This window comes from Camarhynchus parvulus, chromosome 6 (assembly GCF_901933205.1).
Source record: "Camarhynchus parvulus chromosome 6, STF_HiC, whole genome shotgun sequence".
Taxonomy (NCBI): domain Eukaryota; kingdom Metazoa; phylum Chordata; class Aves; order Passeriformes; family Thraupidae; genus Camarhynchus; species Camarhynchus parvulus.
In genome coordinates this window covers 4840736-4868621 of record NC_044576.1, presented here as the reverse complement: position 1 = coordinate 4868621, position 27886 = coordinate 4840736, and the positions used below count along the sequence as shown (strand labels likewise).

General features: G+C 40.3%; 1 protein-coding gene across 1 annotated transcript in view; it reads left to right on the top strand.

Moving 5' to 3' along the window:
* Positions 1 to 4364: 4364 nt before the first annotated feature.
* The window catches only part of PCDH15 (protocadherin related 15), a 514059-nt gene continuing 490537 nt past the window's right edge, over positions 4365 to 27886 (top strand). Inside the window, exon 1 of the mRNA XM_030950929.1 lies at positions 4365 to 4608. The gene's annotated coding sequence lies outside the window, so the exon portion shown is untranslated. The remainder of the gene's footprint in view (positions 4609 to 27886) is intronic.

The window sequence follows — 27886 nt, the reverse complement described above, 5'->3', positions numbered from 1 at the left end:
GCCAGAAGACAAGAAATCAGGCTGGGAGAGGAGAACAAAGAGGAGATGTAGGAACTGAGTCACAAAAGCGCCCCTGGAAAGGGCTTCTTCCTATGGAGCTGCCATTCTTTATTTGGGTTTGGTTCCCATCACCAGGGCCTGCCCCTGGTCATGACACATCTCATTTCTGAGCAGGACAAGAATGGTTTGTTGGTTTAAATGGTTTGTTCTGATCTCAGGAAATTTCTTCACAAGGCTCTGTTTCCCTGATCTGAAAACATCCCTGGGTTCCCCCCAACATGGGGTTCATTCATGGGCATTGGGAAACTTTCCTTCCTTTATACAGCTGGTAATGGCTGAGAAAACAAATTAATTAGAGGCTGCTGGAGTACTGATTGGTGCAGTTCTGTTACAACTGAATCCTGGAATGTCAGCAGGCTTAATGAGATGATTTGTCTCTACCAGTTTTGGTAATTTATCTCCATTAACCTTTTACTTTAAAATGACTCAAATTATTGTATGTCTTCTCATAGGAAACATCTTCATTAATACAGTCAACTTTGTACAGGAAAATATTCTGATATTACATATAAAATATTCAATATAAAATATTTATATAGTCTGATATATCGATTGATATATTCTGATACATAGATCTATATAATCTGACATATTTATTTATATATTCTGATATTATATTTAAAGTATTTTAAAAATATTCTCGTCTTTGGATTGGTTAACTTGGAACACTTTTAGCCAGTTGTTTTGGTCCCCTGCTCTTTGAACCTTGGCAACTCTCATCCTTAAAATTGAGAGTTTTAATGTGGTTTCAGTTGATTTTAAATGTATGCAATGCTTTTGTACTGTGAGCAGAGTTAAGGATTGCTCTAATTAATATGTTCATAAATGTTAATGAACAGGCACATAGTGAAACATTCTATGCTGTATTTACTGGGGTCCAAAGCACATCTATTTCCCATTTGGAAACCCAAGTCTGCAAAGTTTTAAGTGCAAAGTATATTAAGTTAAGAATGGGCATCATTCAATTTTTTCCCCTTCAGTGCTGCAATGTGATTTTGTTAATTTTTTATGCTCCCTTTTGAAATGAATGACCCTACCTCTGAGTTTTTTTTCTGATGCTTTACATGATTTCAGCAATCCTTCTTAATTAACTGGAGCCCTTTGTGTCCAGGACATGTATTTGATGGAAATAGGAGAGGATGGGGCATGCTGTACTTTGATTCTGAATCATAAAGTAATTTGATGGTTTAATTAAGGTCACACCTCTGGATTTAGTTGAGCACCTGAGACTTCTGAACCTTTGCACTTTGCAGGCTGCTTAGTCTATTATCTCCTGCCCAAATTTCTTGCTCTGGGGTGAGTATTCAAGGATTTTTTTTGACCACATCCTTGCTGAACCCAAACACTTGAAGGAAAACCTTGAAGGAGAGGAAAAGGTGGATCAGACAGGGAAGACTGGTACATGAAAACAGGGAAGAAGAGAAGTTTTTGGAACAAATGCCTTAGTATTAGAGCCTCTCTTTCTTCCCACACACATGAGGTATACACAGCTCTGGAAAACAGAGGATATGTTCATGTGTTGATTTGGTAGAGAAAATGCCTGGAAATATAATTAATTTCTCCTTTTTTTTTTTTAATATGTTATTTGAATTCCTGGAGATTTTCAGGTGCTTCAGTACTGTGTAGGTCTCTGCTTCTCCTAAGTTCACCCCTTTCATTTATTTTTCTTCTTACGTGTACTTTAATAAGGCAACCTGGTAGTCCTGCAGTGTGAGATTCATGGTTGGCTTGATCTTGTTTTTCATTTTTCTAATGGATTTTCCTCCCTGATGCTGCATTTCTCCCCCAGTCCTTGACATATTCTGAGGAGCTCTTGCTCACCTCTGAATTCTTTATTAATGTGAGCACACTGGAGCGGGGGAAGATTGCCAGTGACGGGAGGAACACTGGGCTAAATGTCACTTGTCTGAGAGCAGCTCCTGTGCAATTGCTGCTGCTTTCTCTGTCACCAGGGGAGGAGAGTGGGGAATCTTTGTGATGGAGAGCCAGCCTTTGTTTTGGGGAGGAATCTTTCTCTTTGAGCTGCACAGCCTTTTCCACCGGGGTGATCCACGTCTGTGTGTGTGTTCTGTGCAAGGGCTGTGATCAAAGGGTTCTTCTTGGAAGTTAGGAATCCAAGCATTCAGAAGTTCTGGCTGTACCATTTGCTTTATTCTTCCCCCTTTGGTGTTGAGCCTAAGGCAGGAGCAGAGGAGTGATTCCTGATGGTTTCACGGTAAATCTGTGCATCAGAGGTGAATTAATTCGGCTTCAATAACTCCAACACTGATGTTTCCAACACCTTCACTTCCTACACGTGATTTTTGTGGGTAACTTGTTTCAGAAACTTTAGAAAAGTTCTGGTTTGTGCTTTTCCTACATTGGAGCATTTCCTCCTTTGGAGCAGGATTAGCTTTCTCCTGAAGTGTTGCTCAATTCCATGAGCATTATAGTGTGAAGCATGTGACTCATGGCTGAGGGATGTTGTGTGCTGTCAGTGGCTCCAGGTTCCTTCACATCCAAGGGGATTATAGTTCCTCAACACCAGCTCCCTACACAACCATCTCTACTCATCCTCGTGACAAAGAAGTAAAGAACTTATTTCTGATAGGATTTCTTATTAATAAATTAATAAGATTTCTGATTAAGAATTCATATAAGAATTAAGAATTCTTATTAATAAATTAATAAAATATAGAATAATGGAAATCTTATTTATTAACTCCAGAACATTTATAGCAGTTGTAGAATATTTGTGGCTCTGATTTGGAAGTTGAAGATTTGTTTCAGCCACAATTTCCTGTGTGGTTAAAGGAACTCCACTGTTCTCCACTGCCCTGCTTCCTTCCCAGCCAAACTCATCCTATAGGTTGTGTTCCCAAGGCTTTCAGTCACGGCATTGCACAGGCTTTTTTCTCACAATTTGGACCAAAGTTTTATCTTATGTATCCATGAAAAATGTTTCTAATTGTTTTTTTTTTTAATCAAGAAAAAATGATTTTTTTTTCAAACAACAAGAGCTGTTGGTTCAGATCATCCTCTGCTTCCACCTTTGTTGGTGCAGCAGCTCCAGCTCAGCTCAAGGCTCCTGTGCCTGCTGCAGCCCCCCAGGCTGGTGCTGTGGCTCTGTGCAAATCATCATCTGCCCATTAACTGGATATTAAAAACTCATTTCACTGGGTTTCACTTAGTTTTTCCTAGAAAAACTATTACTGTCATGAAATGCAAGCTTTTCTGATGTTTTAAAGAAATTTTAGCTCACAATTTTTATATCCTAATGATCTTTTCATTTGAAAAATAAGCCTTGCACTTTATATTTTCCTTAGTATTTTGGAATCTCTTCACAAAATGGTCTTTATTTAAAGTGCCTCCTTGTTCTGATGAGAACAAACAAGAAATATTCCTGTTGTGTTTTCTGCATTCTGGTGAATGCCCCTGAACCTCTCTTTAAGATCACTTGGGTTTGCTGAAGGCACATAAGGTTTTAAGCTGTAGTTAATAAAGAGTAGTAAGAGTTTAGGGGCTTTTTATTCCATCTGAGGAGCAGAGCAATGAGCAGGACTCTTTTTCTAGGAAATGTTGCTGGAGGGTTTGGAACAAGATGATCTTTAAGGTTCCTTCCAAGCTAACCCATTCTGGGGATGGTTTAGGGGATTGTTTTGAACCCAAACCATTCTGGGATTTTTGCAGCTGTTTATTGCCAGTCTAAAATACCTAGAAAGAGGCTGGGGGAGAAGAGGGGCCAAGTAATTTCGTTGGTTTTAAGAGCCACTGCTGGTTTGGAAGGCACTTCCCTTGGGATCGTTCTCTGCTGTTCTGTCCCCGCTGTGTCCCATTCCAGGTCTGGCTGTACAGTAGACAGACAGTAGCAGGGAATGATTGGCATCTGACTCCATGATTCAGAATGCTGAACAGTTGCTTTATTAAGACTGTGCTATATTATATTAATACTACATTATATTAAAGAGATACTATGCTACAAAGAATATTAAAGAATATTAAAGAATACTAAAGAAAAAGCTGTGGCTGTCTCAAGGCAGTCAGGATGCAGCTTTGATCCAATAGGCCAATTAATATAAACAACCATCACCAGAATCCAATGAAGAACTCCCTTCAAGTAAACAATCTTCCTAACACATTCCACATGTGCAAAAACAGCAGGAGCAGGGAATTGAGACAATAAGAATTGTTTTCTCTTTTTCTGAGGTTCCCAGGAAATATCCTTGGGAAGTTGTGCCTGCCTGCTCTCTATGAAGAGAGCTACGTGGCTGTGCCTTCTGAGCTTTCCTGGCTTTCCTCCTGATATCCTGGCTTTCTCTCCCACAGAGCATGGGCTTCTCCCTGCCTGCAGCACCAGGAGGAGCCTGCTGAGCCAGCACAGGGGGAGGACAAGGGAGCTGCTCTGGGATGATGCCCTGGGTGCTTCTGCACAGCCCTGGAATAAGGTGCAGCTGACAAGCAAGGCTGGGGGAGCTGTGGAAGAAGAAAAGAGCCCAGAGGAGAAGAAGGAATAGAGTGCAGTCAGCTGGAGCTTTCATTGGAAGCCACACACCAACCCAGGGGTGAAAGGTGAGGGGCTTTCTTTAATTTCATTTTTTGGAGTAGCTGTTGGATGCAGGGAATACACTTTTAATAATAAATACTTTTTAAATAATAAAGTAGACAATCCCAGGGTCACTGAGGCTGGAAAATCCCTGCCAGCCCATGGAGTCCCAGCTGTGCCCAGTGCCCACCTTGTCCCCAGCCCAGAGCACTGAGTGCCACCTCCAGCCCTTCCTGGGACACCTCCAGGGATGGAGACTCCACCAATGTCCCTCTTGCAGTTCCTGAGTACTCTTTCCAGGGAAAAATTCCTCCTGATATCCAACCTTGTGATTTGCCTCTAATATATATCTTTATTAAAGTTAGCTGTGGAACCACGTGTGTTAATTTGCTTAAGTTTAGTAAATTTACCTAATGTGTAATTTTATGTTGGTTCTGGTGATCAAATATCATGGGAATAAAATTTTCTAAGGAGCTGAGTCTCACCTGACAGGTTAGAGGTGCAGAGATTGAATGAAATGCTTGAATACTGGAGGCAGATTGGAGTGACAGAGAGGAGCAGGTCAGGATCCTTGTAGGAGGCTGAAATCAGATAAATCCCGAATGGAAATGGAAAGAAAGTTTTCAAAAGTAGCTTGAAGATGAGATCAGCTATCACATAACTTAATGCTTTTAAATCACAATTCTGTAGAATTCAGGAAATGCCACCATGGAGCTGGATAAAACATTCTTAACTAGGGTTTGCAGGGGATATCCAAACACATGAGAGTCATGTTCCCTTCCAGCCTTTTCTTCTCTGCTTGCAGCTGATGGAAAGCATCCTTTTCAGTGTTGAAATTGTGGGTAAAATTGTAGCTGGCAATTAGTGGCAATTAGAAAGTGTGAATTGTCTTCCAAGCATCAGAAACAGAGCTGCTCTCGTTGGGTTTTAAAAGGGAAACATCTGATGTGGGAGGCACAGGTTGGGTAATTTTCCAGGTGTGACATTTAAGTATTTGCTCATCACACAGCTGCCTGAAAGGGTTCCTGCCCTGTGGGGAATGGGGGGTTATTAAATGTTGCAATAGATTTGCAGTTTGTGTTCTTGATCATCTCAGCAGTACAACCTGACCTTTATTTGTGTCATCACCTAAAATTTGATGTAATTAATTCCAGTGCACAAGATTACTGTACTCACATCTGTTTCCTTTGTCAGCCAGCCCGGTTAATTAACATTTGTGCTGGTGATTCTCAGTGAGATCTCCAAATATATTCAAAAGGCAACATTGAAATGGTTGATTTCTGGGAGGTTTTTACTTTGTTTTCTTTGGTTATTTTTTGATATTATATCTTACGTTTTAGCACGTTCTCTCCTAGCTGATAGTCCCTCTTTGTTGAGTTAACAGAGAATAAAATTGCTGTGAGGTTTTTAGGGTTGTACCTGTGCTTTCAGTTACAAGGGGTAGTCAGCAATAAACTCTCCTTTGTGTCAGGAATGGAGCAGCAAATCCTTCCCAGCATCATCAGCTAATGGAAACTTGCACACAAATTTCCACAGGTTGATCCTGTTGCTTGATAGGTTCCTGTGCTAGGTTAGGTGTTATCTAGGCACAAAATTCCTCTATTTTTGTGGAGACAACAGGTTTACAATCAACCTCGACAGGAAGTTTTTAAGCTACTTTTTATGGTGCTGTTTAAGAGCATGTCCCAGAAATCACCCTCATTTACAAAGTCAAATGATGGCACAGAAAAAACAGAGAATTCAAATGGAACAGGCTGATCATTTTTTATAGTTTACACTTAATTTTGTAAGGCCCAACAAGGATTAAAATACATCCAGGTCATATTTGTGCAAAATGGCACACATCAGGGAATTCTGGCAAGTTATTGACATTTTTCTATTTAGCATTGCAGGTGTTGTTCTCTTATAAATTTAAATGGAAAGCAAAATGCTCAAAAATAGGAAGGTTTTTAAATATTTATTCTATTATAATATGAGTCAACCCAACCAGTTCAAGAAGTTATTAGCTCACAGGTGATCCAGAAAGGTCTTTCAGATGGGCTCTTATTTATTGTAACCACTACAAGTAAACACGATACCTCAGAAACTCAGAGCTGCAGGAAACTTTTAGAATAATTCTTTTCCCAAGTGTAGTGTTTTTGGTTTTGCTAATTTGAGATTTTGAGGTTGAGATGATACTGACTGTAATTGTCAGCTACACAGAAGTTTACTTTTGTAGATACCTCCCATACAAAACCACCACACTCACACACAAAAAAAAAAAAAAAAAAAAAGCAATTATGTTAAAATCAGTTTTCAGTCATGGAAATAGAATGTTTATCTCATGCTGTACTCAACCAAACTCTTAAAAATGCTGCCTGGATTGTGGTGTTTGCTCAGCAGTAGTGGTGGTTTGCACTCCAGTCCTAGGGGAGGATTGGGGTAGGAGCTGTAGATAAAACAAAAAACTTGTGTCATTGTTTTTCATCCCTTCCCAAGTGCTTTTTTTCTCTCAGGTTAACAGAGGCAATTGTGCTAAATTATTTCCAAAACTCACATTTGTTGTATTCTTCCATCTTCAAATGAAAAGCCTTCACTTGTTCTGGAGGGCAGATGTAGCAGCAAAGTTATTCTTTCTACTTAGTGTAGAATGACTGCATGGCTGCTCAGCTTCTACCTTCAACTAGATTTAGCTTCTAATTAAAAAAGAAGAGGGAAAAAAACCCCAACCTTTATGTGTGGAAGTGCCTTTTTGCTTTTCATCCCTAATTGACCTGACAGATTGTTGAAAGACAAAACACTGTTATGAATATTGGCCCTTTTGCAGGCTGGAGGGCTGAAGTCTCATCTTGAGACTTGAAGTCTCATCTGGTTCTAAAAGCAGTGTTGGAGAAAAGCTGCTCAAGTGGTGCCTGACAACCCACGAGCATTTACTGGCATGTCGATTACACAGCTCTTCCTCAGCTTTCCTCCCTTCCCCAAAGCTGGCAGTCACTTCAGATTTACGTGGAGATTTCCTGGAAACTTTTTATTTCTTAGCAGTGGCACCTATGCTGATGTCTGGAAGCTTGATTGGAATCAATAAATGTAATGAGCAGCAAGATTAATTCTCCCAGCACTCCAAAATCTTTTGGCAGTTGCATTAAACTTTCAAACCCGTATAAATTTCTCAAGCAAATTTATTTAGTGAGCTCCAGTTCTGGCTGTGTTGGACAATACATGAATGTAAGAAAAGTGTGGTTCAGGAAGGGGAAGGGGTGGGGAGGGAGCAGGTGCTCAGTGCCCGAAGTCAGGGGAGCAGCAGAGTGCTGGCACTAATTTATATTAGTTTTAATAGTAAGCTGATGATATGGGGATAAAAAGTAGAATGTACTAAGTTGACTATATAATGCTTTCATCCCCAATTGTCTTATTCTGTTTTACACCTTAAAAACTTATTCCAAAAAGTAAAAGAAAAACAAAAAAAAAACCCCACACAGTTTATTTTCAAACACTACACTTGCTCCTCCACATTCCTCCTACTAAACTATATTATCTACAAATAAACAAACAACAAAACAAAACTCTCTTTTACTTTTAGTTAGTTTTAGCTAACTAAAACAAAAATTTCCCTGTATTTTTTCCCCTTTTCTTTAAAGCTGTTTAAAGCTACTCTAAACTAAACACCCAAAAAACCACCAACTCACACCTATAACACCCCAAAGTGGGTCTGGGCTGCAGCATTTCCAACACAAAAAAAAACTAATAAAAAGCTAAATAAGCCAAACTACAACCCAAAAAAAAACTTTTCTGAATTTGTCATTTCTTTTAAAACAACAAAAAATTTTATAGTTTAATATTGTTTAAATTTTACTATTTTATTGTTTAATAAACAATTATTTTCCACTTTTCTCTAAAAAAAAATTTTCTCCCAAACCAATTAAAAAAAAACAACAATCAAATCTGCTTTTCTAAAAAAAAAAACCTTTAAAAATTCTCTCCCAAATTTGCCCTAAACCAAAACAAATTCCTAGAAGGATTTCAATTGGAAGGGACCTTAAACGTAATCTAGTCCCTGCCCCTAAGTATAAAAGTATATATAAATATATATATAAAAATATATACATTCTTAAATATTTAAAATCAATGAATTTAATTTTTCTAAAGAAGACAGGGCTTTATTTGTGTGCCTCAGACCTCTCTTGATGTATCAGATGGTTTAAATTCCAGCTTAAAGGAAGTCCCTTAAGTAGGAAGATTTTTTTTTTCTCTATTTCAATGCAAGCAGAATTTCAACAGAAGAAATAGCTTTTCTCACTCTGTGCAATGCTGGTGTAAATCCTGTGTGTCCATGGGGCTCTCTTGGCATCTTCCTGAGGAGAGAGGAGATGATTCCTGCAGGAGAAGACTTTAACAAGGAGTGTATGAAATGCTTCACATATGCATCAATTAAGGCTCTGAGTGTTCAGGTCAGCCAGAGTGAGGCTGGAATATGAAAAATGAGCTTTTACTAAGTTGTACTGACAGACATTGTCTTACTGCTTTCCAGAGAACAATTATCTGTGAAACTAAATTCTGGATATAACACCCGTGTCCAGGGTTCTGTGTCAGTGCAGCGATAATCCCTTGGAAGTGGCTGTTGGCTTGAAAAGCCTTTTAGGCTTTTCCAGGAGGCTGTGTCTGACTGGATGAGGATTGAACATCTAGTGGCCCTTCATTTATCTGTGCATAGTTTGTGTTCCCAGATCTCAGACAAACCCCTGGCTTTGACAGCATCAACCTGGATCTATTTGGCATTTCAGTCTGGGGAGAAAAAAAGGGCAGAAGGACAGAGTGTGCATCACCTGGGCTTTGTTTGCTGCTGAGCCTGAGTCCCAGGCTCTGTGCCAGCCTGTTTGCCACCACCCCACCCCAAACCCAGCTCAGGGGGCACCTCCAGCACTGCAGCCACTCATACCTCAGGAATCTTGAGTGATTTCTGGGGTTCTTGGAGTTCTGCCTGGAATTTCCTGTGGGTCAGAATCATAGAACCATTGAGGTTGGAAAAGACCTCCAATGTCACTGAGTCCAACCTGGGAGCCAGCGCCACTTTACTTGTAAAGGTTTAGGGCTTCACCAGGCCCAGAGCACAGAGTCCCTGATGGGATGAGAAATGTGCTGGATTCTCTGCAGGGTTTGAGGCAGCTCTGGCCTTCCTGAGGGCATTGAAGTCTGGGAGAAGTCCAGGAGTCTCAGAAATGTGCCTGCCCCTAGGATGGGATCTGGAATCCCACAATCCCAGGATGGTTTGGGTTGGAAGGGACCTTAATGCCCATCCAGTGTCACCTCATCCCATGGGCAGGGACACCTTCCCCTGTCCCAGGCTGCTCCAAATGTCCAGCCTGGCCTTGGGCACTGCCAGGGATGCAGGGGCAGCCCCAGCTGCTCTGGGCACCCTGTGCCAGGGCCTGCCCACCCTGCCAGGGAACAATTCCTCCCTAATACCCAATCTAAACCTTCTCTCTTTGGGTTTGAAGCCATTCCCTGTGTCCTGCCACTACAGAAAGCAGGCAGAAAAGCCCATGTGTTTTAAGTACCTGATAATGAAAGGATTGACTGCTTCCCTGCAATGTTATATACATTGGCATCCATGGATAGCTTCTTCTCAAGTGCTGGAGACAAGAGATGAGGGTGTGGAAGTCTGATAAGTGGGCCTGAATTATCAACTCAACTTCTCAGCAGATGGACACAAAATGCTCTTATATTATATAAATTATATGGAGATAATTAGAGCTACAGTGTTGATGTTGCAATTTATCAGTCCATGTTTCCTAACCTTAGACTGTGCTAGAAATAAGATCAGACAAAATGTACTCTGTCCCCAGCTCAACCTCAAATTTAACAGCCAAAGTCCTGTTTTTCCAGGGCATACTGTATTTGTTGGCTTGAAATCCTTGGCTGTTTTACTGTCTTGACTGTAGTTTTTGGGTGGGTTTTGTTTGCTTTCTTTATTTGTTTATTATTTACTATTATTTACTATTATTTACTATCATTACTATTATTACTATTACTGTTATTATTACCTAATTAGTTTCTTTAGAAAGTTTCAATGCAAAAGCAAACAAGGTGATTTTTTCCTTTGCATTTAGCAAATGTTACCTGCAAGGTTGCAGAGCTCTCCTGTCTGGGACAGCCTAAGTTTTCAAATTTGAAGTTTATATCCAAGCATTTCTGAGGAGGGATGCCTGGGTGTATGTGCTTAGATAATGATTTTACAGAAACAGGTAAAACAGCTCCTCTGAGCTGTTTTGGGGATTGCTGCTTTTATGTTTACACTGGAATTGTTGCTTTGCTGTGATATCCGTGTAGCTGTGTAGGGTTTAAATTGTAAAGGCAGAAAGATTCAGGCTAAGAAGGCACTTTGCTATGCAATGGTTGCATTATAGCTGAGAGCTCAAAGAGGTTTTGCAGTAATTTACTGCCCCTGTTTCCCTGTTTTTCCTTCTGTCTGGAACCTGTGGCCAAGGAGAGGTACAGGGACTGTCCCAAATGCCCAAAGCTTTGGGGACAGAGCTCCTGCCATGGGAATTTCCAGTGCTTTGCTCTCCCAGGCTCTGCTCCATGAGCAAACAAGCCCAGAGTTTGCATTTTACTGAAATAAGTGACCTTTTCTGTGTACAATCAATTTATCTTACACCCAGGAACTTGAAGGGTTACATTGATTTTTTTTTTAGAGGAAGGTGTTGTAGTAAGAATAGGGAAAATAGGGGCAGGGAAAAATATTGTAAAAATGCCACTTATTTTTGTTGTGGAGAGAGATCAGTCACTGCTGTGGATCCTGCATGTATTTAACGTGCTTTGTGACTTTAGAGGCAGAAATGTTGGATTTTCATTTTTACATGGGGACAAGAACGAAACCAAGATAATTTTCCATGGAAAAGAACGAAACCAAGATAATTTCCCATGGAAAAGAGCAAGAGCTGGGGTCAGAAAGGAGAGGAAGGTGCGCCCAGCCCCATGCCCTGTAGCACTGGGGCTTTGCAGCAGCCCTGAACATCCTCCCAAAGTAAATGTGTCACCAGCAGAACCCCAAATGTGAGCTGGGCTCTGAAAATGTCATTTAAATCTCATTCTTAGCAGGCCCAGGCCAAGTCAGGCTACTGCCATGGGGCTAATATGTGAGTGTAATCCAACCTCCTTGATGGATTCTTGTTGACTTGATGATTTCTTGTTGACTTTAGAGTTGATTTCCTTTTACCAGTGGCCCTGCTAATACTTCCCTCAAAGTGCTGATTGCCAAGGTCATGATTTTTATCAGGAGTCCAGCAGTAATGGGAATTTCATAGCAATTTTAATCACTTTTTTTTTTTTTTGCCATGGAATGATATTTTTTTCCCTTTGATTTCTTTATTGCTGTCATCAAGACAGGGTATATTCTGACATCCACTTTAGACCAAGTAAATGGCATCGTTATAATCATCAAAGGTAGTAATGGGCACATAAATTTTTCAGTGAGCAGGCAGTGGAGATGAAATGACATATCCTGCAACCGTGCCAGATTTCTCCTGGTATCCAAGGGTTTGGAATGGTTTTCACAATCCAAACTTGGGAGAGGTGGCATTCCCAAACATGCCTAAATAATGGAAATTATTGTGTTGCACAGAGAATAGGCTTTGCCCTTTCTCCCAGGAGAAACTTCCTGCCAAAACCCAATTTTTCTAGGGAACGCTGTGTTTGTGGCCTTCAAATCCTTGGCTGTTTTCATGTCTTGCCTTTAGATTTGGGAGCGAATTTTTGTTTTCTACTACTACAATTATTATTATTATTATTATTATTATTATTATTATTATTATTATTATTATTATTATTATTATTATTATTATTATTATTATTATTATTTATCTGATTGGATTCTTTAGAAAATTTCAATGCAAAAGCAAACGAGGCAATTTTTTCTTTCCATCTAACCAATATGACCTGCAGGAGCAAGGTTGGGATAGCCTATATTTTCAAATTTGAAATTTATTTCCAAGCATTTCTGAGGATGGATGCGCTTAGATAATTAGTTTTGGTTGAACCGAATTATAATTCATGTAAACAAAACCACAAACTTCACAGTCCAGCGAGAACATCACTTTTTTTAAACAAAAAAAGGAAAGTGTTTTGTATGGATGCGTTTGAGGTCCTTTAGTTGGGGGTGTTGTTCTGGAGACCAAACTGGCATAGCTAAGGAAAAATAAGGAGCAGAGGGATTTCCAAGGGGGGAAGGGAACCATGGATTCTTTAAACAACAAATGTAGGAGCATCAGGGCATTATAAGATACTGGAAATCTGCTGGGTTTTGTACTTAAGGTCTGTATTGCCTTGTAATGTGCATGGTTAACATCATACATGTGTTTTTCACAAAAAAAACTCTTCAAAATACTCAGTTCCCTTCTTGACAGGCCATTTTTCAAGGGATTTGCCTGTTATTGTTTACTCCTAGCAGCTTGTCCATTGTGACACGATTATTATTTTAATGACAAGGCATTAACTGAGCAGCTCTCTAATAGCTGTGCCATGCTGGGTTTTTGCTTTCTCCAAACTGTGAGTTCCCCCAGAGCAGATGGACCTTTGTACCTGAGCTGTGTCCTTGGTGACTCTGCTGGGAGTCACCCCCACTATTTTCCTGCTGAGTGAGATTCCTGGAATCACAATATCCCAAGCTGAATGGGAATTATGAAGTTCAGTTCCTTTCTTCTCACAGGATGACCTAAACCTCAATGTTCTGTCTGAGATTGTCATCCTGGAGCCCTTAGGGCTGTCCCCGTTCCTTGGGGATATTCCATGGGGTTCACTGCCCCATGACCCATGGGGGAAGAGCCTTTCCCTGAAATCCAGCCTAAAAATCCTCCCAGGAAGGGAAGGAAGCTGCTATTTTGTAAATTCCTCAGCTTTGCCTCAGCAGAACAGAGTGGGAGAAGCCTTCTCTTTTATGTAGTCCTTCAGTGACTCTACAACATACATTAAAATATTTGGGGTACAGTGTAGGATTCTGTTGGAATTCTGGTCACTGAGAATGTTAGAACTTTTGTGCTGGTAGGTACTGACTCCTAATACTGTATTTGACCTGGGGTCATGGAAAAGGTTTCTAAAATTGAATGACAGAATTTGGTTTATAGGTGTGGAGTTTGAATAGAAGTGTGTAATTTCACAGGGTGGAAAACTTGGAGTTAAAGTTTTAGACTATAATAATATATACAAAGCAAGATGGAGGTTTTAGGGCTGGTCCTTCTTCTTCACCTTCTTCTTCATGGGTTTGGGGGGTATTTTGTAATTAGGTAAAAAAAGTCTGCATTGCAGGCCATGAGTAGTTAGTTATTGGGTTAAAAGTAAAAATAATTCAGGTGTCATTTCTTAATTAGACAGTTTATCCTTAAAAGGCCTTGGAGAGGGAGTGAGATGGGGCTCCATTTTTTAGTTTGGTAGAATAAAGTGCTGTAGAACTCAGAGTTTGTGAGACTGTAATATAGATAAGAGCTAATTAACATCTGAGTCCGAACAAGAAACACCATCTCACACATTTAATACCAACCCTGACAAAAAAAAAAAAAAAAAAAGTTAAGGCTCTGCAGGGTTCACATTGACATTCCCAAGTTGTCCTTTGGGGGGTGAAAGCTGCAGCTCCACACCTCAGAACCCAGTTCCTGCTCATCCTATCCCATGTTCCATGGCATCCAGATGTGTTCAATGCTGCCTGCTGCCAGGGTGACTTCAGAGCAAAATTCTAGCTGCAAGTTGTTTTGGATGTTTCATCCCTTTTGAATTCAGACATTCCAATAATAAACACCCGCATGAACAACAGTTCTGGGATTCTGTTAGGCAGAAGATAAAGGGAGCAGATTTCTAGCCCACCAAAAACTGGATTTCCTGATGGTCCAAATGAGATAAAATAATATTGCAAAGATGCACTGGGCAGGCCAAAAATGTATGTTGATAATCGGGTTTATTTTTCAGTTATGGAGAACTAAATATAATAGAATTATATTTATTATATAAATATAGTTTGGGGAGGAATAATAGGAAGGAGTGTGTTCCCAGAAAAAGTTCTTTAGTAAGCAGCTACCAGAGAAGCTGGAAGTCTCCTTGTCTTCCATGAGGAATGACCTGGAATGGATAGCTCTAATTCCTTCTTTAAAAAATGCATTGGGAACTTAACTAGTCCTCCTTATGTGCCTGGTGGAGCATCTGCAATTCCATGAAATGCTTGTCAAAAGCTCCGCTCTGTAATCCTGCCAGTTGCTGTTGCTTATGCAGCTTCAATTATTGAACGCCCAAAGTTTTTGTCCTTCCCTAAAGACCCGAGCTGCAAAATTGCTTTTACAGTGTTTAAATTTTGATTTATTTTATATTTTTTTTCCGTTTTGCAGAGCTTTTAGTGCTTGAATCAAAACAGCCATGAAATAAGTGGAGTAATGTGTCAGGGAGGATTCTTGTTAGTCAATGGAACATTAGCACCACACATTATTTTCCTGGAGCAGTGGAGCCAAGGACCTTTTAGAGGACTCAAAACCATTCCATTTCCTTCCCTTTCCAAGCATGAATCCTTTGTGAAGCACTGAAGAAGTGTCAAACATCAGGGTTGGATGTGGAGGCATGTCTGGGAGGAAGCCAGGATCATTTTTCCTCTCCAAATCCCAGTTCTGGTCCCCTGTTCTGTAACCTGCTGTCCAACCCCCCTCCTTCCCACAGGAAGGAATTCCCAAATCCCAAAGCCAGTGACCCTGGGGCCATGGAGCTGCCACTGTGTGTCCCCAAGGCCATAATCAGGATGGGTGAACCAATTAGAGCAATGTGTGATAATTAAAAATCCAGTAGGACTTTGTTGCCTTTCCCCTAAATAGGACAGGTTTTACACCTCAGGGATTGTTTTAATTAATATTAATTGGTGGCTCTAATTTAACATTCAGACTGAGCACTTCTGACCAGGTAACTGCTGAGTGCTGCAAATTGGAGCCTCCCCAGTGCCATTTTTTTATTACTAAGTTTTAAATAAATAAGTGGAGTATAGAAAGCAAATTGGACATAAACTACTGTTGGAAGCAGATACATTTCAGAATCTTTTCCAGCTTTCCCAGAGATCTTTGTGCCAAACATTGTGGGGAAAGAATTCTTTTGTTTCCCATAGCACGAAAAAATGTCTACAGAATTTTAAGTTTTTATTTTAAATCCTTTAATTTGGGTTTATTTTAAAATATTGGACAGGTTTTCAAAGAATCTCAGAATGGTTTGGGTTGGAAGGGACCTTAAGGATCATCTAATCTAATCCCTGCCATGGGCAGGGACACCTTCCACTATCCCAGGCTGCTCCAAGCCCAAGGTTAAATTCATTACTTATAGGCTTTCCCTTATTGCTTATCCCTCTATTAGTTTATGTTTCTGAGAGACTGACACATTTGGAGGTTTTTTGTTTGCTATTATCCTTCTAAATACATATTCTCACTTTACAGCTCAATCTGAGCCTCTCAAACTTTGGTCATTGTGAGCAATCTGTGCCCTCTCCCTTCTCAGGCCCTTGCTGCCCTTTGTCCCCTCCTTCTGTCACCCTGCCCCTCTCCTGCCATGTGCATCATCATTCCAGAATCCATCATTCCATCCTTCCAATTCCAGTCCTAATATTTGGAGATTTCAGCTGAGCTTTGTGCTGACTTTCCTGAGCACTTCTGGGGTGCTGAGTTGGTGTTTTGCATTTGGGGCTTTTTTAGATCTGACAGCTTGTTCCAGTCAGATTTTCATGAGATTGGGAAACTTGTCTCCCAGATTTCCATTTTTCTTCAAGGTCTGTGCTTTGAGAGTGGGGGTAGAAGAACCTCTCAATGAAGCAATGTCTCTTGCTATTCTGATTGTAAAATACGCGCCCTCACAACTGCTGGGCATTTGGAACAACACCAGGCAAGGAATTTGATCTGTTTGAAGTTTTATTAACCTATTTTCAGTGCCCAGGAACCCATGAATGCTCTTTCTCCAGAGTATAATGGTAGGGGGAGAACAAAAATTATGCTTATACAAATCATTTTGTCTTTTGTCTGCAATAGGGGTCAACCTCCATTCCCAAAATTGTTCCAGTTGCTTGAACATCTGCTGAAGTGGACGTTCAGGCCGTGGTGAGAGCTGCTGGGTGCTGCCTGGTTTTGAAGATCTGATCCCCAGCTGCCTATTGATTAATTCTAATAAATTCTCTTTGGGAAAAGAGGCCATTTCAGCTCAAATGCCCAGTGCCCAGCAGGAGCTTGGAGGTGATGGTAGGAGCTTTCCTCTTCCTGCCTGTGGCTTTCTGTTGTCCCCTCCATGTTTCACGGCAGCAAAGACACATTGTTCTATAGAAAACATAAAAATCAGCTTTGCAAATTGCTGAAACCTTTTCATTTAAACAATTAAGCCACGTAGAGCATTCTCTCCAATGTCTCTCTGAATAGTGATGACCCCCATTAAAATGGTTATTGAGCTCTTCTGAGTTGCACAACCTACATATCTGTGGTGAAACTGCTATAATTAACTCCATTTGTATTGGCTTTAGAGGGATTTATGCTGAATGTGGGGACACACAGCTCCAGGTTGGTGCCTTCCATTCAACTCCTGTGAATCACAGTGTGGCTCAAAATTGGCCTCTCAGAGCCAAACTTTAAAGGCCATTGTGGAGGTGGGCTGAGAGATTAAATAAAGAACAGCACAGAGCAGCACTGCCTTGGGTTTGGAGTGGGTTTTACAAAGCAACAGGAGATTTAGGGGCTGTCAGAAATATGGAGTTTTTGCTAATTTGCATTCTCGTCAGATCAGGAGGATTTCCATCATTTGCTCGGGAAAATATCTTTCAAAGTCATCCTTAGGGCTTTTTTATCACTATTTTACCTCCTAACCTAACAGATATTTTCTAGCAGTTAAAACTTGTCATATGCTCATAAGTTTGTTAAGGTCTAGAGGGGGGAAAAAAATCTGTGCCTCAGTCTTGTGGTAAAATTTTTATGGTAATTGAGTGAGAAGAGAGGAAACCTTTCTGAAATATGGAGAGTGGCTGTTTCCCTGATGGACATTGCACAAAGAGGGCTGTCTCAGTGAGCTGTGGAAGGAACTGGATTTCATAGTGGCCATACCTCCACAATCTTTTTCCAAAATCTCCCAAAAGAGAGAGTTGCTCACCAAAAGCAGCTGTAGTTTGGCCAAACAGATGATAATATATAATTATTTTATTTCTGTTGATATTTTTGATGGTGAGATATAAAGTTCTGAGTAGTTCTCTTTATGCACTCTTACCTCTGAATTTGTCTTTCTCAGGTCAGGCCATTCCTAGGGTGCTGTTCAGGGTAGAAATTGAAACAAACTCTACAAAACAAAACGCTAACCTGATAACACAAAAAGTATTTTTCATTCCTCTCAGTACAAGATGAGATTGAAAAGAAAATATCCTTACCTTTATTTTCATTGTCATCATGAAGCTGTAATTTCCATTTTCATGAAGAGGCTCGTTTCTATTACAATGAAGCTGTCACTAAGTAGTAGCTGCTCTCCTGAGAGCTTTTCCTGTTGGTGTGGGCAAGTTCTAATCCCAGAGGACATTCCTGGGAGAGATTTTTGATTTCTCCATGGAAGGGAGTTTTTCACAGGAAAGAAGCAGGAGGTTGCAGGAATCCTTCAGACATTCCTGAATGTTCTCTGCATGTACAGGAGAGGCCTGGCTTAAGGGAAGGCAGCCCTGGAACTGTGGGCTCAGCTCTAGAAAAGAGTTTGTTCATCCTCCATCCAAAACATGCTCACATAGTAGGAGTAAAAGGAGAGGCTGGGAGGTGTTCAAGGCAAATGAAAAAAAAATTTAAAAAAGAGAAAACAATGTTTTTAAATGTCTCCCACCCCCTCATTGGGAGTAGTCCCACCTACTGAAGTCAGATATGGAAATTATGGGGGGTTTTTGTTTGAATTTCTTCTATTCTGAGTCAGTAATAGGTTGGTGTTAAGTAAAAATGTCTGTCAGCTTCTCCCTGGGTCACTAAAATGCATAATTCTGTAATTTTCCATGCAGTCCAACAGAAATGGGGCTGGAGAAAGTCAGTTCTCATGTCCTGTTTCCCCTCTTGAGGTGAGGAAGGTGCACAGAGATGTGCATTTACTTTGGCAAATGCAGCATAACCAGAGCTCTTTTTATCTGCGTTCCTGATTTGCTTGCATGCCTGGTGAAGCATATTCTCAGCTACTGTGGTGGTGTTCACAGGGGTTCTTGGGTGAGGGAAAGAGACGAGGATCTGACTCCATGTTTCAGAAGGCTTGATTTATTATTTTATGATATATATTACATTAAAACTATACTAAAAGAATAGAAGAAAAGGTTTCATCAGAAGGCTGGCTAAGAATAGAATAGCAAAGAATGATAACAAAGATTTGTGGCTCGGCTCTCTGTCTGACCCAGCTGGGCTGTGATTGACCATTAATTACAAACAACCAACATGGGCCAATCAAAGATCCACCTGTTGCATTCCACAGCAGCAGATAATCATTGTTTACATTTTGTTCCTGAGGCCTCTCAGCTTCTCAGGAGGAAAAATCCTAAGGAATGGATTTTTCATAAAATATGTCTGCGACAAGCTACCATCATTTTTTGGATGAAAAAGTCATCTGTAAGATGTTGGCAAGCTTGGTATTACCAAAACTGGGGCTTGGCAGAACAGCTTGGGGACAGTTGCAGATGGCCATGGGCATTGATCCTCTAACCAGTGCCAGGGGTAATTGCCAGGGATAATTCTAGATTTCTCCATTTGTGGAGAATTTCTTCACTTGTTCCTGCCTGTTGGCGTTCCAAGGTGAAGCTGCTGGAGCAGCAGTTGCTTGTGCTGCTCTCTTGTTTGACAAATACCCTTTTCTGACCCAGAGATGGGGCAGCTGAGAGGTGTTTTAAAAGCTGTTATTCCATTTCCAGTCTCATGAGAAGGGCGAGACAATACAAGTGTTATAATTCACACCATCACAATCAGAAGCCAACTATTTCCTAATTCCAATACACTATAAGCGTTTCTTGGCCTATCAGTTTTTTGCCACACCATGCTGTAGATGCCTTAAAGCCAATCATCCAAAACGACCCCTCGTGGGTCCTGCTACAATGCATCTTTCATAGTTCTCTTTCTCCAAAGTATCCAGTCTTATTTGCAAGGCCATCTTTTGAAACTTTTTTCTAGCTCCATTTCTCTCTCAATGGCATTTCTAAGTCAGCATTTCTTATCTCAAAGTTTGCATACAGATGCATACTGTGTGGGCTTTCTGTCAGGCTCTGAGAACTCCGTACAAATCCATTTCCCACATTTCTCTTTCTCTCCTGAACTGAAAAAAACCTCTGAGACTCTCTTGAACTCCCACACTCTGTGACACTGCTGTCCTGTCTAATGGAATCTGAGTCTTCAGCCACCTGGGGACAGTGCCACAGGTGACATCTCTCAGACATTCCTGTGCCCATGGAGAAAACAGCAGATAATAATCAATTTCTTGGTTGTCTCCCTAAAACTTTCCATAAGAGGACTCTCATGGCATTGACCTTCAGGTTTGTTTTTCTGTGAAGTGCCTTTATCCTCCCACATCATTCACACAGAACTATCAAGAAGTGCTTTCAATATCACAGAGTGCCCAGAGCAGCTGTGGCTGCCCCTGGATTCCTGGAAGTGTCTGAGGCCAGGCTGGATGGGGTTTGGAGCAGCCTGGGATGGTGGGAGGTGTCCCTGCCCATGGAACTGAATGGATTTTAAGGTCCCTTCCCACCCAGACCATTCTGGAATTCTTAGTGAGCTGGGACTTCTTGAACCAGTAGAAGTAAGGCAGGGGATGGGGAGAAAAAATAGATCCAAGAGGCTTCAGAGTATTTTGGATCTCTAGAGTAAGGCTTGATTTAATGAACTACAAGCGAAGATGTTCCAAATATATCGTGTGTATCAATATCCTCTCCTTAGACCCTCCCCAAATCCCACCTTGTTCAGATGAGTCTATGAAATATTGAAGCATAAAGGAAGTTTTACCCTTTTTTTTTTATGGTAGAGATCAGAACCAGGGTAAAAACCTGCCAGGATAAATAACACAAGTATTGTTCTATTGATTGTTAGTGCCTTTGCTCCAGCCTGCTGTCCAATGTCCTTTAGCAATTTTCCAGGACAGAGAACTAATTCTGCTGAGATCCCCTCACTGAAATGACAATTCCACAGCTTCCTCTGGGGACAGCCAGGAGTGTGATCAGATTTGCAATCTGTAAACTCCTATTGATTTGCTTTCTAAAAACTTCCTAAGAAACCCCACCTGGGTGTAGAATTCCTCTGAACTCCATCAGCCTCTCTAACAAGTTCTTCAAAAGAATTATTATCTTTTAAATAGGACTGCAGTAGTGTGTTCTTGAAAGAATATGAAATTAAATTACCTGAGCTGGAGTGCAGTTATTAGAGGAGGTTTAGGATGAGGCATAAAAATAGATTATCTGTCTATATTTAGGATATATACATGCATTAGATAATTAAAAATCATGTACATCTTCCTGGGTTGTTTGGGGGGCTTTGTTTAATGATTGCAAAGTCAATGGGATTTTTAGGGCTTTTATTCCCATATCAGTTAATACAGATACAGGTTGTATTGGAAAGCCATTTAACAACAAAGAAATGGGTATTGCTCCAAAAGTGCCATCATTTTTTTAGGTATTGAGTTCATATATACAAAATTTTATCTACTCCTGTGCCTTAATTCTGGCTGCAAGAGTTGGATGTTGTATTCCACAAGCCAAAAGGGGGCTGGCTTTTCTGCAGAGCACAGGAGAGTTTTTTTTACTCAGTCTCTCTTATTCTTTTTGTACACCAGAACAGCTCACCATTAAACCCTGCATATGTGGTTACATTAATGTTGATTCCATTCAGTAGGCACAGGGATGAAAATGGGATTTAGGGTTGGAATTGGGCTTTGCTCCTTCTTACTGAGTGTATGAAATACAAATTTTCTAAGCCACGAGCACCATCTCTGCCCAACCCAGAGCATCAGCCCCTGGCTCAAAGGTTGCACTGGATCATCTTGGAGGTCTTTGCCAACATTATTGATTCTGAAAAACAGCTGTTTTCAGGGAAATTTGGGTCTGTGGAGATGGGTTTGGTATTTTCATGTCGGAGTTCAAAGTGGGGAGTGCAGTCCTGGAGCTGTGTCCTTGTGCAGGGATTGCCTGCACTGCCCAGGGGATAAACCCAGCCCTCAAAGTGCACTGGGGTCTCTAAAAGTGCAGTGGGGTTTTTAAAAGTGCAATGGGGTTTCACCAATGCCCTGCAAGAAGGCTTTGGGAGTTGCAATAAAGAGTGAAGAGCAGGCAGGCTTGGAATATTTTGCATTGGTGTGTGTTTGTTTGACTCTGAGGGAGAAGGTTAAATTTGTACGCAAGTCGAAATGGGAGGGACCTGGCAGCAAAGCTGAGCACATTAAACGTAAAATTCTCAGCTCACTGACAGCTGAGGCTGAAGAAAATTGATCAGGATGTGTCAGTGTATAACCCAGGGGCAATTTGTGACTGTGGGAGGGTGGTGGAGTCACAGGTTTGCTTCAGTGTCAGCCCTGTCCACCAGCATGTGTCAAATAAGTCTGGTTTGGAACAGAGAGGGGAAGCAAAATGCTCTCATAATTCAAGTTTTCATCAGTTATCTTCACTGGCCGGTTCCTCAGCTGGTCCCATGGATATACTTGGTGTCCTGAAGGATACCAAAAGGTGAGGCAGAAGAGCTCTTAAAAACTGAGGGGAAAAAAATGTAGAGATGGAAAAACTCTCAGCTTTGAGTGTTGTAGGGAGTGAAGTTTTGTAGGACTCTTTCCAGCATTAAAGAATTCGGTAATTAAAGAAAAATGCCTTTGTGTCAAAAAAACCCTTTTGTGTTTTTGAAGTGATGGGAAGATACCATTCTAGAAATGCTGTGAGGAAAGTACATTTTCCTGCTTTGCTGAGATCTAGCCCAGAAGGCCACAGGTGACTGAAATAAATATTGTATTTCAGGGTAGAGGAGTCCTTTGCAGGAGAAATGAGTATCAGACAGAGGGCAGAGAGCAGGGGTTATTTATTCTGCACTGAAGAGTGTGTGACACTGAGAAATGGAACAAACTCTGTCTGAACTGATGTGAGGAAGAAGCTCACGGGTGGAGGTGACACAAATGGAAGAGTTTTTGATCATTGCAATGCGGGGTTTGAGTCTTAGACAATACCATTGCTGGAGTTAAAAGCTGAAATTCCTGCCTGCTTAGCAGCACAAGGGTAGGGAGTGTGGGAAAGCAGCAGATCCCCAAAACCAGCAGAAATGGGGAAATTGGAGACCTGTCAGAAATGTGATTTATTCTGATGTCAAGCAGCAGCCACAGGTGTTCCCTTGTCACCATCACATTTTCTGGAAAAATCCCTTCACCAGGATTTCTTCTCCTGGGAAGCTGAGAAGCCTCAGAGAAAAAGGAAAACAATAATTATCTGATGGTTTCTCCTGTGTTTTGCTGCTTTGGAATGTGGTTTGGACATTGTTTAGCAACTGGTCGTTGTTTGATTGGTTTCATGTGAATTGTTTTAACTTAATGACCAATCATGGTCAGGCTGTGTCAGGACTCTGGAAGGAGTAATGAGTTTTTCATAAATATCTTTTAGCCTTCTGTAAGTAGGCTTTCTCTACTTCTTTAGTAGATCCTTTCTCTATTCTTTAGTATACTTTGGTATAGCATTCTTTAACATAATATCATAAAATAATAAATTAGCCTTCTAAGAACATGGAGGCAGATTCATCTTTCCTTCCCTAACGGGACCCCGAAAACACCACAGTCCCACTTGTGGAAAAGTGTGTGACATTCATGGTTCCTTACATGAGGAGAGCCCATAAATCCTCTCACTGTCCCTCAGAAGTTATTAATTGTTGTGGCAAGTGTAAGTATCACAGGATCTTTGTCCTTCCTAAATTGGAGAGCTATGGCACAATGGACATTTTTGGGATCTGTTCACCTTGATTATCTGGGTCAAGTTTTCTTTTCTTGTCCTTTTTTGTTTGGGTTTAGATATTTATTAGTTTTTATTTATATTACAGTTTTACAAACTCTGAATTTTATAGTACTTTTTTTTAATGAGTTAAAACTGGAGTTGTATCTTTTTTTATATAAGGTTTTTAAAGGATAAACTGACTAATTAAGAAATGACACAAATTATTTTTATTTTTAACTTAATAACTACTTGTGTTTTGTAATGTGGACTTTTTTATTTAATTACATAATATTACTTAAAATTATGAAGAAGGTGAAGAAGGATTAGTTTCTATTTTAAAACTTTAGTTATATATATTATTGTATTTTAAAACTTAAATGTATGTAGTATCACATAGTAAAAAAACTAAATTTAAATTACATACTTATAATTTTAGTTCTATTCTTTAATTACATAATATTACTTAAGCTTATAAAGAAGGTGAAGAAAAAGGATTAGTTTCTGTTTTAAAACTTTCATTTTTTAATATATATTACTCTATTTTAAAATTTAAGTTTTTTACTCTGTGATATTATATATTTATTTAAACTACATGCTTATTATTTTGGTTCTATTATTTAATTACATAATATTACTTAAACTTATGAAGAAGAAGGTTAAGAAGAAGGATTAGTTTCTATTTTAAAACTTTTATCTGTATTATTGTATTTTAAAAACTTTGAGTTTACTATGTGATACTGCATACTTATTATTCTAGTTCTATTATTTAATTACATAATATTACTTAAACTTATAAAGTGAAGAAAGAGGATGAGTTTCTGTTTTAAAACGTTTATTTTGTTATATATATAATATTTTAAAACTTTAAGATTTTTACTATGTTATGAATATTATATACTTTTATTTAAACTACTTACTTATAATTTTAGTTCTATTATTTAATTTTGGAAATTTTCTCTATGGTCTTAAGTTAAATGTAATGGTTTTTTGGGGGTTAGTGTCTGATAGTACAGAAAGTTTCAAGTTTTCAGTAACTAGGGTTCTTACAGGAAATGTTGAATTCTTGGCTGAGGAAGAAAGGGGAAAATCCCCAGATTTGGGGCTTTATGGCTTTCCAGTGACTGTTCTGAGGGATGCACTGAGCCTGCAGAGGAATATTTCTGTGCCTCCTTTCCTGGGATTGCTCAGCCAAATGGTATTTCCAACCTTAAGATGGAATTTGAGTGCCAAGGTGAATATGTTGCTTTAGTAGCAAGTACAGGGTAGTTGAAAGAGGATGAAAAGGATGAAGTTTAAAGGCACCCAAAAATGGGAGAGATCCTGGTGTTATCAGTGGTGTTGCTCATTATTTGTTTGAGGTAATGTTGCATTTTTCACCCCTTTTGCTCCTTTCTGCCCTGCCTTACAGCTTCTTTCCTTCCAGGGCACTGTGCAGGTCCACGATAAAGGAGATTGTGGCTTTCAGTTCTCCTTGTTTTCCTCTTCTGTCTAAATACTTTTTGGATTTAATCTAAATTTTTATGGGAGTTGTAAATTCAGTGCTGTTTAACAGAGGTTAAATGGATATACCAGAGATTCTGATGGAGCCACAGCTGAAGGAACATTTGAGCAGTTTGAGCATTACTTGTACCCACTATTAAATTTAGGACTCTTCTGAACTAAGCAAGGTTTTTTCATTCGTCTTGTCCTGTGCTTGAAAGCTTGTGCTGAACAGCAGCCCCCAGCTATGTTATTTCATTTACAGCTGCTCACAAATAGCCAGCTCCTGTTAGACTTTTGTATTTCTCGACTATTGAACAACACCTGGTCCTCTCTGCACGAGCAGGGGTGTGAAGCAAACCTCTGTGAAAAGCATTAAAATCCCCTTTTAACACTTTAACAAATTCCTGATGCTGCAGTTTTTCATCAGTGACTGCATCTTCTCTTGCCTCCCTTCAGCCTTGGACCCTGCTGTGGGTGTTTCACACACTGAAATCCCTGCCCTGCATCCTGTACTCCACCTCTGCATTTCCCCCCTGGCTTTACAGGGGTAAGAACAGACTTTATTGATCAGCCCTTGCGCTTGAGGAGTTTTATTTAATGTTTTATTTAATTTTCTAAGCTACACCTGGGGAAACTCAGTGGGTATGTCTGGGTTTCACAACAGTTGGTTCTGCTTTAAGGATTTGTTTACCTGTAAATACATAATTCAATATTCCTTTAGTATTTTATGAAATTAGCTCAGATTCAAATGAAAAGGAACACGTAAGTTTGATTAAAACACAGTTTAGTTAACACCATGACAGGAGATGGGCATTTTTGAAAGAAGCAAATGAAATTTGCATACAATAAATAGGAGTAAATCCCTGTTTTCTAACAGAACTGTTTTATTACAGTACATTGTTGCAAATACAATGAAATTATATACAGAATATAAAAAACCTCCTAAAGATTTTCTAAAACCAAAGATGTTGGTATGCAAATAGAAGTTTGATAGATAATGCCCAGGTGTTCTCATTTGTGTCACTTATCCCTTGCTGCAGAAAAACATGGCAAAAAAAATCACTTATGAGCTTTCTTCGTATATTTTTTACCAAAAAGAGCTACAAATAATGGTGTCTGTGGCCATGTAGATCTGTTGTGTGTTTAATATATTCATTTTTACAGTTGAAGATGGCTTTTAAAAGTGCTGATCTCAGTTCTTCCAAATGCAATAGGCAAGCCTGGCGGCTCTGCACTCGTTTTGTTGTTCCTAAATCTAAGAGCAGCAAACACAATATGAAAAAGGATTTCAAATCTTAAATACCAGCCATGCCAAACTCCCAAGGTTTTTTGCCAATGGCTGGAATTCAGAGAATTAGAAATAGAATTGTTCATTACGGTCAAGGTGCTGTGATAAAACGTGTGGTTTGTGCTTGTTGCAAGTGTTTGAGGATGTTCTTTTCCTGAGAGATTTATCACATGGAAGTTCTTAATTATGAAATCTGTACTTTTAGTTGTGCTGTAATGTTGTGACCATAAGGACGTGGTTGTCACTTTGCCTCAAAGGCCCAGCTCCGCTCGGTGACGTTGGGATTTATCTTGGTTTGCTAGGATAATAAAGTGCTATGATCTGCTCACACTGGTAAACAAGATCCAATTTCATTGCTGCTGACAAAGCCATGTGTCTTCAGTGCAAAGGAAAATTGGCCACAGGCACTGCACAAGCCACTGCTGCATATTCTCCTCTCCTGGTTTGTAAATATTGTCAGCATTGCTTCAATCATCATTTGGGGCTTTCATTTGCTCTTCCTGTACTACAAACACTCCTCAGCTCCTTTTGTTAAGGCTGGAAGTTGCAGGGATTCTGCAGAGAGCAGTTCTAAGGAAAACCTTCAGAGCACAGGATTTGGGATGTTTCCAGCTTGTAGTATGGGTGCTGGTGTGGTACAGACTGGGAGGGGACCTGGGGATGGCTCTGCTCCCCCTCCTGCCTGAGGTGATGCCTTTAGAAGGCTGCCCTAGAACAGACTTAGAGAATAAAGCAGGGATTTATTAAAAGGATCTCCTCCATGGATCCACCTTGGGCAGCACAAGAGCCCAGCCAGGGCTGCACCCAAGATGAACCAAAATGGGCACAAAATGGACACCCGGTCACGGGGTCTGTCACTTTGTCAAGTTCTGCTCCATTTGCATATTGGAGTTAATTGTCCAATTACAGCTTTAGGTTATGAAGTTCCATCCTGCTTGTTTTTCTCTCTTCAGTCCACGTTGTTTATTGTCTTGGGCCTGAGATTTGGATCATTTGTCCTTGTTCCCCAGCTAGAGCAGGAATTGTTTTGTCTCCCTGCTTTGTGAAGAGAGCTCACCATACCCTAATGTGAAGCTCAGAACTGCACACCAAAGCAGCACAGAATCTGAAATATAGAAAAGCTCAAACCTGAGGCATCAGAGGCAGGGCCAGCTCAGGGGGCAGACCAGGCTCTCCAGGGCTCTACCTGGGAAAAGCAGAGTGGGGAGACTGCAGGGCCTCCCCTCCAGGGGATCCTTCCCCAGCAATGCTGCTTGGTTTCCAGCCTGGAGGGAACTCTCCCTTTCCAGTGACATTAAAAACAAACTCTGACTCCAGCCACAGATTATTCCTGAGGCTCACAGAGTGGAGAAGTGACATTCACTTGTTAAAAGTACTCTTCAAAAGCCAGCACTGAATCTTTTGTTTCCCAGGATGTTTCAGATCAGGAAATAGTTATTTGCATTGAGGGTGTATAAATATTTCTGGATGTGTCACACTTACTTCAGTGCAAACCTTTGGAAGCGTTCAGTGTCTGGAAGGTTGGGACGGTATTTCAAGGCGAGAGTTCCTCAGTGGGGAGTAGGAAGAAGGTGAGAACCCTGGGCAAGTGTCTTTAATGACATGCACATCATCTCTGTGC